Genomic DNA, 18188 nt, shown 5'->3' with positions numbered 1-18188 from the left:
GCTATATTTTGTCTGAACCAACTGCCAAAGCATAACTTATTAATTCTGTACCTACATAATTCTTTTGAAATCATAGTTATTGAAATAGTAATTAGATTTTTCTTTTTAGTAAAAATCTGATTTTTTCTAATTAGAGGAATTTTTATTTATTTATTTATTTATTTATTTTGTATTTTTCTGAATTGAGAAGCACAGAGGCAGAGAGACAGACTCCCACATGCGCCCAACCTGGATTCACCTAGCATGCCCACTAGGGGGCAATGCTTTGCCCATCAGTGTCGCTCCATTGCAACCAGAGCCATTCTAGTGCCTGAGGCAGAGGCCATGGAGCCATCCTCAGTGCCCAGGCCAACTTTGCTCCAATGGAGCAATGGCTGTGGGAGGGGAAGAGAGAGAGAGAGAGAAAGGAGAGGGGGAAGGGTAGAGAAGCAGATGGGCGCTTCTCCTGTGTGCCCTGGCCGGGATTCAAACCTGGCCATCTACACGCCAGGCTGATGCTCTACCACTGATCCAACTGTCCGGGGCTCCATCTCTTAATACACATTTGTCAGTATCCAACTATCTGTATTTATCAATTCAGATAATTGTACACCAAAAATAAGACTTGCAAAAGTGCACAATTTTTTTTTTTTTTTTTGACAGAGACAGCTTCAGAGAGAGGGACAGGAAGAGAGAGAGATGAGAAGCATCAGTTCTTTGTTGCAGCTCCTTAGTTGTTCATCGATTGCTTTCTCATATGTGCTTTGACTAGGGGGCTGCAGCAGAGTGAGTGACCCCTTGCTCAAGCCAGTGACCATGGGGACACGTCTATGATCTCACGCTCAAGTAGCAACCTTGGGGTTTGGAACCTGGGTCCTCTGCTTCCCGATCCAACACGCTATTCACTGTACCACCACCTGGTCAGGCAAAAAGTGCATAATTTTTAAGTATGAATCTTGATGCATCTTGGCAAAATGATCACACCAGTTATTTGAAGCCGCTTGTATCTGGCTTTTAAGTAGCATGTTTTCATGGTTCATGTTGTAGTATATTTCAATACTTCATTTATGGCTGAATAACATTTCATTGTAAAGATATACTACATTCAGTTGATCCATTCACCCACTGACATTTGGGCCCTTTCTTCAACCACACTTTACTCCCCACATATCACACTTCACCAGAAGTACTCTAACCAAGGTTATCAGTTACCTCATTGCTAAATTTGTGGTCAGTCCCTCACCCTACTTCTATATAAAGTACTTGACAAAGTTCTAGCTTCATTTTTTAAGATTTTATTTATCGATTTTACAGAGGAAAGGGTGGAATGAGAAATCTCAACTGATAGTTGCTTCACTTTAGTTGTTTATTAAATTTTTAAATTTATTGTGTTCACATGGATTCAAGTACTTCGTTTATTGATTGTTTGTTGTATGTGCCTTGACTGGGCAAGCCCAGGGTTTTGAACCTGTGACCTCAGTGTTCCAGGTCAACACTTATCCACTGTGCCACCACAGGTTAGGCTCTAGCTTCATTCTTGAAATGGTTTCTTGGAGTACCACACTGGATTCTGCCACTGCACGAGCTGCTCATTTACAGTCTCCTTTGTTGGATCTTCTTTCTTCAGCCTCTGGTGTTGAAGAGCTCTAGAGTTCAGTCCTTGGACTTCTCCTTGGTTTACATCCTCAAGCTAATTTATCCAGGTTCCTGACAATCTATAAGATGGTCTACCATCTACAATATGTTAACAGTTACCAAATTTATATCTCCAGCCCAAATTGCTCCCCTGAGTTCCCAATTGAATATTTCCTCTTTTATATTTATATTTATATATAAATTCAAAGCCATGTGGAGTCCCTAGAGGGTGAGATGGCACACGGAGGGTTGGGGGTGCACAAGGGGCACAGAAGTGGCAAATGAGTGATGGAGCCATCTTGAAAATGGATCCTCCAGCCCCAGCCTGTCCAAGCTAATGTCATGTGGATCAGAGACAAATTGCTTGGCTGAGCCCTACTGGAATTCCTGACACAGAAATTTGCCAACAAAATAAAGTGGAGTCATTTGTTATGCAGCAATAAATAAACGAGACATACAGGGACAGCCATTAGTCACTGGTATGAGGCGTCTTAACCCATTTATACCTCATGTTCCATTATTGGAATGGTAGTGACGTGGAAGTTCTTTATATACCACTACTCAAGGTCATTGCTGAGGTCTGGTTTTTCACATGTCTACCTCCTGAGGGTACATGTTATCACGTGGTGCACAGTCACTGCAGATACTGGTGTGCTGCAGGCTTGTCAAAAAGTGTTGAGAATTTTCAGAAAATTTTTGAAGAACTGAATTTAAAATATTTCATCCTCTGACACAAGTGAACCTAAAGTATTACTGGTTCAGTTGTCTCGGGCATATCTATGGTGAAGGAGGCATGAGGGTTCCTCAGACTAAAGCCACTACACTTTAGAAGCTCCTCTTGCTCTGATGCCATGTCCATAAGACAACTGTCTGAGGCCCACAGAGACCAGTCTAATGGACAGCATCTTGGGTGTCACATCTGGTCTTTTTTTTAGAGAGACGGGGAGAAAGATGAAAAGCATCAACTCAGTTGTAGCACCTTAGTTGTTCATTGATTGCTTTCTCATATGTGCCTTGACCGTGGGGCTATAGCCAAGCCAGTGACCCTTTGCTCAAGCTAGTGACCTTGGGCTTTTGGGTTTCAAACCAGTGACCTTGGGCTCAAGCCAGCGACCATGGAGTCATGTCTATGATCCACGCTTAAGCTGGTGAGCCCGCACTCAAGCCAGCGACCTCGGGATTTTGAACCTGGGACCTCAGCATCCCAGGCCAACGCTCTATCCACTGTGCCACAGCCTGGTCAGGGCCCATCTGGTCTTGAATGTACCCATGGTGAGTTAATAGAATGATCTCCGTTTCTTTCACTTCAGCTTGACCACCAGGCAAGAAGGTGCCGATTACAAGGCCCCAAGTATGCTGGTCTGTCCATATGTAAACTAATTCTCCCCATAACTTACAAATGGGCATTCTGAATCTGCCTTCTTGTAGGAGAGCTTTCCAGTTAGCTGGCCTTCAAGGACAGAGGAGAGCAAGTGTTGGAGTCTTCAGAGCAGGACAGTTCAGCGGGTTTTTGTTTAGATGGCTCATCTATGAACCAGTTCCAGATGTACTTGTCTTCTGTTGGTTCTACACTCTTTATTATCCCCATTTAACAAAGGAGAACATGGAGGTTAATGCTCTCCTGTCCTCTTGGCCTGTGCTAGTCATTCGTTCCTCGAGGCTGTGACATTTACCACATATCTGTGATTTTAAATTGGAGGCCATTTTTATTGTCATTATTACATTAAAAGATACAAATCTCTAAAGGTAATAGAACCCTGGCCGGTTGGCTCAGTGGTAGAGCGTCGGCCTGGCATGCAGAAGTCCCGGGTTCGATTCCCGGCCAGGGCACACAGGAGAAGCGCCCATCTGCTCCATCCCTCCCCTTCTCCTTCCTCTCTGTCTCTCTCTTCCCCTCCCGCAGCTGAGGCTCCATTGGAGCAAAGATGGCCCGGGCACTGAGGATGGCTTCTTGGCCTCTACCCCAGGCGCTGGAGTGGCTCTGGTCGCAACAGAGCAACACCCCGGAGGGGCAGAGCATCACCCCCTGGTGGGCAGAGCGTCGCCCCCTGGTGAGCGTGCCAGGTGGATCCCGGTCGGGCGCATGCGGGAGTCTGTCTGACTGTCTCTCCCCGTTTCTAGCTTCAGAAAAATAAAAAAATTAAAAAATAAAAATAAATAAAAAAATAAAGGTAATAGCTCAGTGAGTTTTTATATATGATTCCCCTGTAGATTCCCCTATAGAAAATGCTGTCTTTCCAGTTAAGAAATCCCCCCATATAGCAACCCTATTCTGACAACTACCAACAGTCTGTGTAGTTTAGCCATGCTGATGGGTATGTAGCAGTAGTATCTCATTACAGTGATGTAATTCTTTTTCTTTTTCTTTTTTTTTCTTTTTTTTTTAGTGAGAGACAAAGAGAGGGACAGGCAGGAAGGGAGAGAGATAAGAAGCATCAATTCTTCATTGCAGCACTTTAGTTGGTCATTGATGGCTTCTCATATGTGCCTTGACCGGGGGCTCCAGCCAAGCCAGTGGCCCCTTGTTCAAGCCAGCGACCTGGGGCTTCAAGCCAGGGACCTTTGGGCTCAAGCCAGTGACCTTAAGGTCATGTCTATGATCCCATGCTCAAGCCAGCGACCCTGTGCTCAAGCTGGTGAGCTCACACTCAGGCCAGATGAGCCTGAGCTCAAGCTGGTGACCTCGGTGTTTCAAACATGGGTCTTCTGCATCTCAGGCCGATGCTCTATCTACTATGCCACCACCTGGTCAGGCTGCAGTGATGTAATTCTTTTTTTTTTTTTTTTGTATTTTTCTGAAGCTGGAAACGGGGAGAGACAGTCAGACAGACTTCCGCATGCGCCCGACCAGGATCCACCCGGCACGCCCACCAGGGGCGACGCTCTGCCCACCAGGGGGCGATGCTCTGCCCCTCCGGGGTGTCGCTCTGCCACGACCAGAGCCACTCCAGCGCCTGGGGCAGAGGCCAAGGAGCCATCCCCAGCGCCCGGGCCATCTTTGCTCCAATGAAGCCTTGGCTGCGGGAGGGGAAGAGAGAGACAGAGAGGAAGGAGAAGGGGAGGGGTGGAGAAGCAGATAGGCACCTCTCCTATGTGCCCTGGCCGGGAATCGAACCCGGGTCCCCCGCACGCCAGGCCGACGCTCTACCGCTGAGCCAACTGGCCAGGGCCAGTGATATAATTCTTTCAAGATTATTTTTTTTATTGTTATTCATTTTTTTAGAGAGGAGAGAGAGAGGGAGAGAGAGAGAGAAGGGGGGAGGAGCTGGAAGCATCAACTCCCATATGTGCCTTGACCAGGCAAGCGCAGGGTTTCGAACTGGCGACCTCAGCATTTCCAGGTGGACGCTTTATCCACTGCGCCACCACAGGTCAGGCCCCAGTGATGTAATTCTTAACAAAGATTGTTTAGGTTATGACTAATGTGCTACTTCAGCCCTCAGACTGTACAAAAGAGGGTCAGTAAGTGGCAAGGGTTCGATGGCTTTGGCTTAATAATCAACCCCAATTTTTAAATTATTAAATAGTGATAATACAAATCATAACTCTTTCCTCAATTATATATAGAAAGAAATCTATTGATGGACATAAAATCCTGTAGTTATATTACAAATCAGAAAAGATGAGCATTTAGAGTAAATGGTGCCTCTCATTCACCACCCCCCCCCCCCCAGATAATCACTGTGTGACTGCCCAGGATGCTGCAGCAATGGACCCGATGGGACGCAGCTCCCGCCCTCACGGAGTTTGCAGTCTGTGTTTATAAGAACCCACTTACTTCCATTGCATACAGCCATTCATGTAATTTACTGATTTGACACAGACTTCTAAGAGGCTTTTTTTTTTTAATTTTTATTTTTTTTACAGAGACAGAGAGAGAGAGCCAGAGAGAGGGATAGACAGGGACAGACAGACAGGAACGGAGAGATGAGAAGCATTAATCATTAGTTTTTCGTTGCACATTGTGACACCTTAGTTGTTCATTGATTGCTCTCTCATATGTGCCTTAACCACGGGCCTTCAGCAAACCGAGTAACCCCTTGCTCGAGCCAGAGACCTTGGGGCCAAGCTGGTGAGCTTTTGCTCAAATCAGATGAGCCCAGGCTCAAGCTGGCAACCTCAGGGTCTCAAACCTGGGTCTACGGCATCCCAGTCCGACGCTCTATCCACTGCGCCACCGCCCGGTCAGGGCTAAGAGGCTTTTAAGGCTTTGATGGACCCTCTTCTTTCATCAGCTGCTGTTGGTGGTCCTGATTTGGTGATTGTCCACACCAGCATAATTATTTGTCAATTAATAGTCGTTTCTCTCCTTCTTACAGTAATCAAAAACATGGACCTCCTGTCCAAATCTTATTTAATCAATCAGTTCAACATTCTTCTTTTTTTGAGGTATTACTAATGATTATTTCTTTTCAAAGTTTCTCACCAAATTACTCCCTATAGTGCCTGCCAGTTTTTTTAATTGTGGTTGAAAATAATAAAATTTATCACCTTAACCCCCAAATGAGTTCTTCATGTCCTCAGCTGGCATAGCTTTTTAAAAGTTTTTTTTTTTCCCTCTATATGTTACTCAGTAGTGCTCTATTTATCATTTTTTACAAATACAATTTAAACAACAGTTTTATAATTCCTTTGAGGACTCTCTAGGATGATTTTTTTAACTATCTCCTTTTTTAATTTACTTTGGTGAGGGGAGAGAGAGAGAGAGAGAAGGGAGAAGGATCAGTAACCATCAACTCCCATATGTGCCTTGACCAAGCAAGCCCAGGGTTTCGAACTGGCAACCTCAGCATTCCAGGTCAACACTTTATCCCAGGGATCAGGAACCTTTTTGGCTGAGAGAGCCATGAACGCCACATATTTTAAAATGTAATTCCGTGAGAGCCATACAACGACCCATGTACGTTACGCATTATCCAATAAAAATTTGGTGTTGTCCCGGAGGACAGCTGTGATTGGCTCCAGCCACCCACAACCATGAACATGAGCAGTAGGAAATGAATGGATTGTAATACATGAGAATGTCTTATATTTGTAACGTTATTATTTTTTTTATTAAATAATAAAAAAAGCCACATCTGGCTCACGAGCCATAGGTTCCTGACCCCCGCTCTATCCACTGCACCACCTAGGTTAGGCCTCTAACGCTAATTTTTTTGGGGGGGGCTCTTTTTTGGTATTTTTCTGAAGCGAGAAGTGAGGAGGCAGACAGACAGACTCCCACATGCACCCGACCAGGATCCACCCTGCATGTACACTAGGGGGCTACGCTCCGCCCTTCTGGGGCGTCACTCCATTGCAACCGAAGGCATTCTAGCACCTGAGGCGGAGGCCACAGAGCCATCCTCAGCGCCCAGCCCAACTTTGCTCCAGTGAAGCTTTGGCTGCGGGAGGGGAAGAGACAGACAGAGAGGAAGGAGAGGGGGAGGGGTGGAGAAGCAGATGGGCGCTTCTCCTGTGTGCCCTGGTCGGGAATCGAACCTAAGACTTCCACACACCAGGGCAATGCTTTACCACTGAGCCAACTGGCCAGGGCCTCTAGGCCAGTGGTCTCCAACTCCCGGGCCATGGACCGGTACCGGTCTGTGGGCCATTTTGGTCTGCAGAGAAAGAATAAATAACTTACATTATTTTCATTTTATTTATATTTAAGTCTGAATGATGTTTTATTTTTAAAAAATGACCAGATTCCCTCTGTTACATCCGTCTAAGACTCACTCTTGACTCTTGTATTGGTCATGTGATACATTTATCTGTCCCACCCTAAAGGCCAGTCCGTGAAAATATTTTCTGACATTAAACCAGCCCGTGGCCCAAAGAAGGTTGGAGACCACTGCTCTAGGCTTTTTTTTTTTCTTTTTTTTTTTTACAGACAGAGAGAGGGAGGGATGGACAGACAGGAACGGAGAGAGATGAGAAGCATCAATTATCAGTTTTCGTTGCAACACCTTAGTTGTTCATTGATTGCTTTCTCATATGTGCCTTGACCGTGGGGATACAGCAGAGCGAGTAACCTCTTGCTTGAGCGAGCAACCTTGGGTCCAAGCTGATGAACTTTGCTCAAACCAGATGAGCCCACACTCAAACTGGAGACCTTGGGGTCTCGAACCTGGGTCCTCAGCATCCCAGTCCGACGCTCTATCCACTGCACCACCGCCTGGTCAGGCGAGGCTAATTTTTTTTTGTGTGTGTATTTTTCTGAAGCTGGAAACGGGGAGAGACAGTCAGACTCCCACATGCGCCCGACTGGGATCCACCCGGCACGCCCACCAGGGGCTACGCTCTGCCCACCAGGGGGCGATGCTCTGCCCCTCCGGGGCATCGCTCTGCCGCGACCAGAGCCACTCTAGCGCCTGGGGCACAGGCCAAGGAGCCATCCCCAGCGCCCGGGGCATCTTTGCTCCAATGGAGACTCGGCTGCGGGAGGGGAAGAGAGAGACAGAGAGGAAGTGGGGGGGTGGAGAAGCAAATGGGCGCTTCTCCTATGTGCCCTGGCCGGGAATCAAACCCGGGTCCCCTGCACACCAGGCCGATGCTCTACCGCTGAGCCAACTGGCCAGGGCCTCAAGGCTAATTTTTAATCCAGTAGTTCAACTAAGTTGTGAGTTAAAATGGATGAACGGGCTCTCCCCAAGGCCCAACAGCTGGTTCATAAAAGCAGTGGGGCCAGACCCTGGCTGGTGGGTTCCTTTGGGCTCCTCTATAGATGTGGGATAAATGGGAACGTTCAGATACCAGTGGTCCTCAAGAGTCCCCTGCAGTCTCAGGAAGAACAGGCTGTCACAGCGTGGAGGACATAAAGCGTGGTGCTGAGGACACACTTCTATGAAGGCATCAACCCCCCCCCCCCCACACACACACACACACACACACACCCTGGTGAGAGCAGCTGCCTGGGTCTGGCCTGACAATGCCACGCCCTCACTGTAATAAAGATTATTTCCAGACACTGCTTACCAGCGACAGTTATTGCCTATCTGGACCTGGAAGTCAACTTAAAAATTAAATTTTACTTTTAGCAAAGTAGTACTTTGTTATATTTGTAAAAGACAAATCTCCAACTCTCACTCCCTAAGGTAGACCCTCAATCAATAATTTTAGCTATTTTCCCTGGCATCTAGCTCCATATCTCTAAAGAATATATGGCCACTTCTTGCTTCATCTGGTTTTTCTTTTGTTTGTTTTTTCACCATTATCTGTTGACTTCTCATTCTAGTGTGTAGGAATTTGCTCTCTCAAAAGACCAACACCTTGGTTTTCCTTCTGCTCATCCGCCGCAACCTGTAGTTCTATCATATTAGTATGACTACATAAATGTGTTTACTGTTGAACCACACCTTGTTTTTTCTATAATCCCTTTATTTTTTCCTATAGTTCATAATTGCCTCACTTTTTAAAAAATTTGCCTGATCTTGCCTGACCAGGTGGTGGCGCAGTGGATAAAGCGTCGGACTGGGATGCAGAGGACCCAGGTTCGAGACCCCTGTGGTCACCAGCTTGAGCGTGGGGTCATCTGGTTTGAGCAAAAGCCCACCAGCTTGAACCCAAGGTCGCTGGCTCCAGCAAGGGGTTACTCGGTCTGCTGAAGGCCCGCGGTCAAGGCACATATGAGAAAGCAATCAATGAACAACTAAGGTGTTGCAACGCGCAATGAAAAACTAATGATTGATGCTTCTCATCTCTCTCCGTTCCTGTCTGTCCCTCTCTCTGACTCACTCTCTGTCTCTGTAAAATAAATAAATAAATAAATAAAATAAAATAAAAAATTTGCCTGATCTTATATGTTCTTACTAAAAAAGTTCCCCAAATTCTATACTATCTGCCACATGCCTCTCAGTAATACATTCTGTTCTTTCAAATCTATTAGTTCTTTTTTTTTTTTTTTTTTTTTTGAGACTTTCCTCCCGGGGCCATTTGTCTTTCTGCTCCAGACTGGAATGACTCGCTCTCTGGGCTTGGCACAGCTGAAATACAGCCATCTGGCTCAGTGGATACAGCGTTGGCTCTGCGCATGGACATCCCAGGTTCCATCCCCAGGGAGTGCACACATAAGACACAACCATCTGCTTTTCTTTCCCTCCCTCTACCCTTTTTCTTTCTCTCTTCCCCTCTCCCTACCCCTTTTCTTTCTCTCTTCCCTTCCCTCTACCCCTTTTCTTTCTCTCTTCCCCTCCCTCTACCCTTTTTCTTTCTCTCTTCCCCTCTCCCTACCCCTTTTCTTTCTCTCTTCCCCTCCCCAGCCTGTGGTTCAGCTGGCTAGAACATGGCCCCAGGCACTAAGGATAGATCAATTGGTTTGAGCATCAGCCCCAGACAGGGGTTGGCAGGTGAATCCTGGCTGGGGTGCATGGAGGAGTCTGTCTCTCTCTCTCTCACCTCTTCTTACTTAAAAAAAAGAAAGAAGAGAGGAAGAGAGGGAGGGATGGAGGAAGGGAGGGCAAGAAATCCCAATACTTCACTTCTTCTCCGTGTGGTAGAGCTGCCTCAGTTTGCACCAGCAGAGGGGTGATGAGGTGAAATCTAGCCCATCCCTGGCCTTCCATTCTGGGCATCCTGGCAGCTACATCAGCCTGGAGCAGCTCCTTTTCCCTAATTCACCTTTTCAAAGCGGGGTGGGGAGGGGGTCAGTTCAAGTTCACACAACAGCTTCATTCAGACAACCCTGGTGCTGCTTCCTGTTTCCTTAGCCTGATGGCTTCTCTTCCCTATTTACTTTTTCCTCCCTCCCTCCCTCCCTTCCTTCCTTCCTCCCTTCCTTCCTTCCTTCCTTCTTTCCTTTTCCTTCCTTTTTTTAAAGATTTTATTTATTGATTTTACAGAGCTGGGGGTGGGTTGGGATGAGAGTAGTTGCTTCATTCTAGCTGTTTATTGATTGCTTGTTGTATGTGCCTTGACCAGGCAAATCCAGAGTTTCGAACCCACGACCTCAGCATTCCCAGGTCAACACTTTATCCACTGCACCACCATAGGCCAGGCTGCTTTCTTTTCTTTCTTTTTCTTTTTCTTTTTTTCTTTTTAGTGGAGGACATCTGGTACAAAAAATGGTTTTGGAACTTTGTACATTTAAAGTTCCGCCTGGCCAGCTAGTTCAGTTGGTTAGAGCATCGTCCCAAAGCACAGAGGTTGCTGGTTTGATCCCGGTCAAGGAACATACAGGAGCAGATGTTGCTGTCTTTCTCCTCTCCCTCTCTTTCTCTAAAATCAATAGAATAAACATTAAAAAGATAAAGCATCCTCAGCCTGACCAGGCAGGTTGCTCAGTGGATAGAGCATTGGACTGGGATGCAGAGGACTCAGGTTCGAAACCCCAAGGTTGCCAGTTTGAGCGTGGGGTGCTGGCTTGAGCATGGGATCATAGGCATGACCCCATGGTCGCCAGCTTGAGCCCAAGGTCATTGGCTTGAGCAAGGGGTCACTCGTTCTGCTCTAGCTCCCACTCCCCTGTCAAGGCACATAAAAGTATCTTCATTTTGTTCTTACACGTGATTGAAAGAATTCTAGCTCAGAAATAATTTTCCTGCAGAATTTTAAAGCATTACCTTATTGTCTTTTGCTTCTAATGCCAATGTCTAGAAAACCAATGCTGTTGAATCCTGATCCTTTGACTGGGACCTGTGTTTTCTCTAGATGCTTTTAGGAACTTCTCTTTATCTCTGATATTTGGAAATTTTGTAACCATGTTGATGGGTACTTGGATGAATTAAGGAAGTAGTAATTTGTTAAGAAATATTATATCATTACCATTCAAGACACTAAACTAGATGGATCAGTTGATGAAAATGTATTTTAGTATGAGAGGAATTGTACATTAAGCTATCTATGTGAAGAAATCCAAACAATTTGTATTTTAAATAAGAGTGAACAGGCCTTCTGAAGAGCAAAAGGGAAGATATGAATTGGTAGTTAGAAAAATTAATTTCTTAGCTGAAAATGTTAAGAGCTCCCCTGGCGTTTTCACCCTAAGGCAGGAGTCCCCAAACTACGGCCCGCGGGCCGCATGCGGCCCCCTGAGGCCATTTATCCGGCCCCCGCCGCACTTCCGGAAGGGACACCTCTTTCATTGATGGTCAGTGAGAGGAGCATAGTTCCCATTGAAATACTGGTCAGTTTGTTGATTTAAATTTACTTGTTCTCTATTTTAAATATTGTATTCGTTCCCATTTTGGTTTTTTACTTTAAAATAAGATATGTGTAGTGTGCATAGGGATTTGTTCATAGTTTTTTTTATAGTCCGGTCCTCCAACTGTCTGAGGGACAGTGAACTGGCCCCCTGTGTAAAAAGTTTGGGGACCCCTGCCCTAAGGTGTGACCTGGCCTTAAGCAGAGGCTGGAGTGAAGGCAGAGCCATGAGCGTTCCTGGTGCGGCCTCCGCTTAGGGCCTCACAGGGACGCGCAGCGCGGCCCCATCTTGGTCAGTTTAACATCATGAGTATCTCCTCCCTTAGGGGTTACTGTTTCCCTTTTACAGTTTGGCAAACTGAGGCTCAGGGACCATATCATTTAGAGTTTCTGGTCTGCATCCTTCAGGAACCAACGCGGACTGAAGTGAAGGGGGTTTCAGGCAGGGACGCTGGGGACTCACAGCGTGGGAGGGACGGGCGGCTGGAGAGCCTGGGCCAGAGACGGCAGCGCCCACGGACACACGCTGGACACGGGGACGCTCGGCATCTCAGGCCCCGCCCCAGACTTAGCAAATCAGATTTGCACTTCAACACTCCTCAGATCTGTGCTTGCTACCTTTCAGGAAGCACTGGGCAGAGCCCCCCAAACTTCTCCATGGAGAAGAGGGGATCCCTCAACAGGATATTTGGAATGCTGCATACAGAAAGAGGAGGGGTGGACTCTAGGACAGCCATAAAAGCCACCCCTGGGCCTGACCTGTGGTGGCGCAGTGGATAAAGCATTGACCTGGAACGCTGAGGTCACCGGTTAAAAACCCAAGGCTTCCTCTGTAGAGGCACATATGGGAGTTGATGCTTCCCTCTCCTCCCCCTCTTCTCACGCTCTCTCGCTTCCCTCTCTAAAATAAATAAATAAATAAAGGCTTTTAAAAAATAAAATAACAAAAAAGGGCAGCCGCCTAACCAGGCGGTGGCACAGTGGATAGAGCGTCGGACTGGGATCCCGAGGACCCAGGTTAGAGACCTCGAGGTCGCCAGCTTGAGCGCGGGCTCATCTGGTGTGAGCAAAGCTCACCAGCTTGGACCCAAGGCCACTGGCTCCAGCAAGGGGTCACTCGGTCTGCTGAAGGCCCACAGTCAAGGCACAGATGAGAAAGCAATCAATGAACAACTAAGGTGTCGCAACAACAAACAACAACAACAAAACTAATGATTGATGCTTCTCATCTCTATCTGTTCCTGTCTGTCTGTCCCTGTCTATCCCTCTCTCTCACTCTCTCTCTGTCCCTGTAAAAAGAAAAAAAGAGGCAGCCCTGGGATTCCAGCACCAGACTGCCCCTGCCTAACCGTCCGCAGGGCATGGGGCAGACAGCTCCCGTTCACAGGAGGACAGGGTTTGTCATTCTTGGCTGGGTTTCTCAGGGGCTGCTGTCATCCAGAAGCTCTGAGAGAGCCTCTGCTGTAACATCCTTGAGCTTGTTCAATGGATGAATGTTAAAAAACCCTTCACTCTTACACAACTTAGTAGACAAAGATGGAATGTTAAGCCAGCAACTGGGATCCTTTTTCTCAGCGGTGCCTTTGTCACAGGGACCAGTGATAGATGTATTGCCATATGAAGGGAATGGTGAAGATGAAAGGTTTGTCAGGCCGAGTCCAGATGCCAAGGGACAAAGCAAGCAGCCAGCTCTGCCAGCACAAAGGCTCCAGAGCAGGGAAGCAGCCCGTGAGCACGGAGTGGCCGAGGAGGCCAGCTTCCTGTCCCTTCGGGAACTGCCTTGACCAGGGACTCTCACAGAGGAAGCCCGCTTCGGAGACTCCTCCCCAACCTGAGGCCCCGCGGCTCTTGCTACCGAGGCCTGCACAATGGACTGCTATCCTTGGTCCTGAACAAGCCTTGTGAGGAGCGGCAGCAATTCACAGCCTGGCTGCAGTCAGTCAGTGGAGGCGCTTGATAAATGTACTAGGTGCGAAGCTCTGCCCACGCTCACCCAGATATGCTGACTCGGTAGGTCTCTCCAGTGAAGAAAAAAGAGCCCAGATGAACCTGATATTCAGCCCATGGGTTACAGTTTAGAAATTACTAGGGCATCACACCTAAGCCTCATTTTTTTTTTCCTGTTGGCATCTGTTCCCCAATCTTCTGAAAATATCCCTTGGTTCTTATTAGGAGAGTCATTTGTTGGCACCTGCAGGTTTGGGCAAGGCTGGCTCAAAAAGATCCCATCTGGTGGCTTAACATTCCATCTTTGTCTACTAAGTTGTGTAAGAGTGAAGGGTTTTTTAACATTCATCCATTGAACCAGCTCAAGGATGTTACAGGAGAGGCCCTCTCAGAGGGAAGGAAGGAGAGGGAAGAATCAACTCCCATATGTGCTTCGACCGAGGAAGCCCAGGGTTTCTAACCGGTGACCTCAGCATTCCAGGTCAATGCTTTATCCACTGGCCATTCACCATTCAACTGATCTCAACTTCCTGACCACAGTTACTAGCTCTGACCCAATGTGAGTCCAGAATGGAGTCGGGAGGTGTGAGAATAAGCCTGTCATTACATCCGCTATATCCAACCCAGAAGCAGGTAGAATGTGATGCGGAGGAGATACCAAGTCCAAATGACCTGGTTTGAGACTCTGAATCAAGTGGTCCAGGAGTCAGACATTCCCCTGGACTTCTCAGATAAAAGAGCTAATGCATTCCTTGTATTGCTAAAGCCAAGTTGGGTTGGGTTTCTGTCACTTGCAACCAAATGCATCTACTATTTCCTAGGACACTGGTGACTCTTCTGCATTCTTTCCTAAGGATTCTCTTCTGCGAATTCTGAACAATTGATAGAAGGAGCAGCAAGGAGAAGAGCTGGGTCCAGAGAGAGGACAATCAGGTACCCGGAAAACTCAGCCAACCATGGCTTAAAAACCACTTGGCTGAAGAGTCAAAATCATGGGGTGCCAAGGGACCAATGGTGTCTTAGGTTGAGTGTCACCAAAATGTTCATAGATTTTGGTTTTATTTTCTATCTCAATGCAAATGTTACTTTTAGCCCTGGCCAGGTACCTTCATAGGTTAGAGCATCATCCTGGCACGCCAAGGTTGTACGTTTGATCCCCAGTCAGGGCACAGACAAGAAGTATGTGAGCATAAATGCATAAATGAGTGGAACAACAAAATGATGTCTCTCTCTCTCTCTCTCTCTCTCTCTTCTCTCTCTAAAAGCTATCAATAAAAAATTTTCTTAGCCTGACCTGTGGTGGCGCAGTGGATAAAACATCAACCTGGAACACTGGTGTCACCAGCTCAAAACCTTTGGCTTACCCAGCCAAGGCACGTATGAGAAGCAACTACTATGAGTTGATGCTTTCTGCTCCTCCCAACCCTTTTCTCTCTCACTCTATCTCTCTCTCTCTTCTCCTTAAAATCAATAAATAAAATCCTTAAAATTTTTTTTGTTAAAATCTAAATTTTTTTTATCTAAATTAAAAATTTGTGACAGAGACAGGACAGAGACAGAGAGAGGGACAGACAGAAAGGGAGAGAGATGAGAAGCATCAATTCTTTGTTGCAGCACCTTAGTTATTCATTGATTGCTTTCTCATATGTGCCTTGATGGGGGAGGGTCCAGCAGACCTAGCAATCCCTTGCTCGAGCCAGCGACCTTGGGTCCAAGCTGCTGATCTCGGAGTTTCAAACCTGGGTCCTCTGTGTCCCAGTCCAATGCTCTATCCACTGCACCACCTCCTTGTCAGGCTAAAAAAAATTTTTTTAATGTTACTTTTACCTTGTCCTTGGCATCTTTGATTTACGCTACGTGGTTTCCATGGTTGATGTCACTGTGCTTTGTGTCTGACATTTATAGTGTTTGTCCTCTCTGAGGAGCTGGGGCAGCACGAACCCCTTCACAGCACTCTGAGCTCACTGTTCACACCCTCCTGTGGCACTGTGGGTGGACATGTTTCAAGTCGTCACAGCGGGGTATTGGGAAAAGTTTTCTTTTTTTTTTTTTTTTGTATTTTTCTGAAGTTGGAAACGGGGAGGCAGTCAGACAGACTCCCGCATGCGCCCGACCGGGATCCACCCGGCACGCCCACCAGGGGCCGATGCTCTGCCCATCTGGGGCGTCGCTCTGTTGCATCCAGAGCCATTCTAGCACCTGAGGCAGAGGCCACAGAGCCATCCTCAGCGCTCGGGCCATCTTTGCTCCAATGGAGCCTCGGCTGTGGGAGGGGAAGAGAGAGACAGAGAGGAAGGAGAGGGGGAGGGATGGAGAAGCAGATGGGCGCTTCTCCTGTGTGCCCTGGTCAGGAATCGAACCCGGGACTCCTACACGCCAGGCTGACACTCTACCACTGAGCCAACCGGCCAGGGCCGGGAAAAGTTTTCTATTAGCAATAATCGCGCCTTGGATAAACCTCATTGGCTACGATACTGCCACTGCGCAAAGCTGACTGTGGGTGGACATGTATGATATTTACATGAGTGTTGAACTCATAACAAAAATACTGGAACATCACAAGGTCTCAGGACCTCAGGGAATGACCCAGTAATATAATATCAGAACAAGATTTCTTCAAGTAAGAGGTGCAGGTGGGAGTAGGGAAGCATGACAGAAATGCCTGTGCCCTCTTCCTGTGGTTTTGAGAGTATCCCTGTCTGGCTAGGGTAGGAAAAAGTTCTAATCAGCAGACATGGAAGTGGGTTAATGTTTGCATCACCGGAGAAGGGAGACTTGCCTGGCAGAGATTCCAGGACAGAGGTAATTAGACAGGAGGCGAAGGCCCAGATGAGAGACCTCTGGGGAGATCTGGAAAGCCAAGGAAACATAAAAGGAAGCTATTTTTGGAGACATGAGATCGGATTGCAGGACAAGCAGATCCAGGCATCTGGGAACGCTCATTAGAAACGGCTTGAAAGCCAGTGAGTCCAAGGAAAAGAGTGTTAGGCAAAGTTACGGTGTTTAAATGACTGTCAAGAGACTTGTGATTTTTAACAAATAGAGGCGGGGGATCAGATGCTTCTAAGCTATATGCAAAGCCCAGGAAAAAGAACTGACCCTTTTTTGGACAAAGGTTATTTCTCTAGAACAGTGCAAAGCCATTAGGTTATGAAATAATAAATTGACCTTTTTCAGTGTTCTAGCTGAAAGTCTGGAGGAGGGAGGGAATACATGGTGGGCTCTAGGGGCTGGGTTTTTTTTTGTTTTTGTTTTTGTATTTTTCCGAAGCTGGAAACGGGGAGGCAGTCAGACAGACTCCCGCATGCACCCGACCGGGATCCACCCGGCACGCCCACCAGGGGGCGATGCTCTGCCCATCTTGGGGCATCGCTCTGCCGCAACCAGAGCCATCCTAGCGCCTGAGGCAGAGGCCACAGAGCCATCCTCAGCGCCCAGGCAAACTTTGCTCCAGTGGAGCCTTGGCTGTGGGAGGGGAAGAGAGAGACAGAGAGGAAGGAGAGGGGGAGGGATGGAGAAGCAGATGGGCGCTTCTCCTGTGTGCCCTGGCCGGGAATCGAACCCGGGACTCCCGCACGCCAGGCTGACGCTCTACCACTGAGCCAACCGGCCAGGGCCAGGGCTGGTTTTTATCTGATTCTTGGCCTGGGAAGTGGTTGTAAGAGAGCTCATCTTTGATTATTTGTTAAACTATACATTGTATCTTTTGGACTTATTTATATATTTCACAATAAAACAGTAAAAATATATTATCCAAGTGCTAAGAGCAATATTCTGAGTCATTGAGATTGAGTAGGAATCAGGGAGGAGGAAGCATTCCCTAGGGGGATGTTGTTGTGTGACCATTAGAAATAATGTCTACGAGCCTGACGACGTGGCGGCACAGTGGATTGAGCACTGACCTGGGACTCTGAGGACCCAGGTTTGAAGCCCGGAGGCAACTGGCTTGAATGCAGGCTCAACAGCTTGAGCACAGGGTTGCTGGCTTGAGCGTGGGATCACAGACATGATTCCATGTTCACTGGCTTGAGCCCAAGGTTGTTGGCTTGAGCAAGGGGTCACTGGCTTAGCTGTAGCTTCCCTTCCCCTTCCCTTACCCGACAAGGCACATACAAAAAAAACAATCTATAAACAACTAAAGTGATGCAACTATGAGTTGATGCTTCTCATCTTTCTCTTTCTCCCTTGCTTAAAAAAAAAAAAGAAAGAAAAGAAAAATTTCTATAAAACGTTTATACACTTGATCTTAGCCAAAAGGCCAAGAAGCGATTTATGAAAAGTTCTTACATGGGAAAATGTTAATGATGTGATGCTGAGTGGATAAGTAATCTACCTATATGTAGCTACAATAAATCTATTTAAAAACTATAAAAATATGTATATGTACAGGAAAAGATTAGAAAAAAAAATGCTATCTCCACTCTGCTTACCCCACTCCCTAAAATGAAGGGAGGCTGTTTTTTTTGTTTTGTTTTGTTTTGTTTTGTTTTGTTGTTTGTTTGTTTTTT

The 18188-nt window shown here is 46.9% G+C and overlaps 1 non-coding gene and 1 pseudogene across 1 annotated transcript; both read right to left on the bottom strand.

The window, feature by feature from the left end:
• Window positions 1-16032: 16032 nt before the first annotated feature.
• On the bottom strand, window positions 16033-16172 carry LOC136385213 (U4 spliceosomal RNA). Its single transcript, XR_010747798.1, has one exon. It is a non-coding gene; the product is annotated as a U4 spliceosomal RNA (small nuclear RNA).
• Window positions 16173-17830: 1658 nt separating this feature from the next.
• LOC136385209 (U2 spliceosomal RNA) lies at window positions 17831-17950 on the bottom strand (annotated as a pseudogene).
• Window positions 17951-18188: the final 238 nt, after the last annotated feature.

The sequence above is a fragment of the Saccopteryx leptura genome, chromosome 13 (genome assembly GCF_036850995.1).
Source record: "Saccopteryx leptura isolate mSacLep1 chromosome 13, mSacLep1_pri_phased_curated, whole genome shotgun sequence".
NCBI lineage: Eukaryota > Metazoa > Chordata > Mammalia > Chiroptera > Emballonuridae > Saccopteryx > Saccopteryx leptura.
Note: the sequence above shows the minus strand (reverse complement) of the source record. Positions and strands in the feature narration are given on the sequence as shown.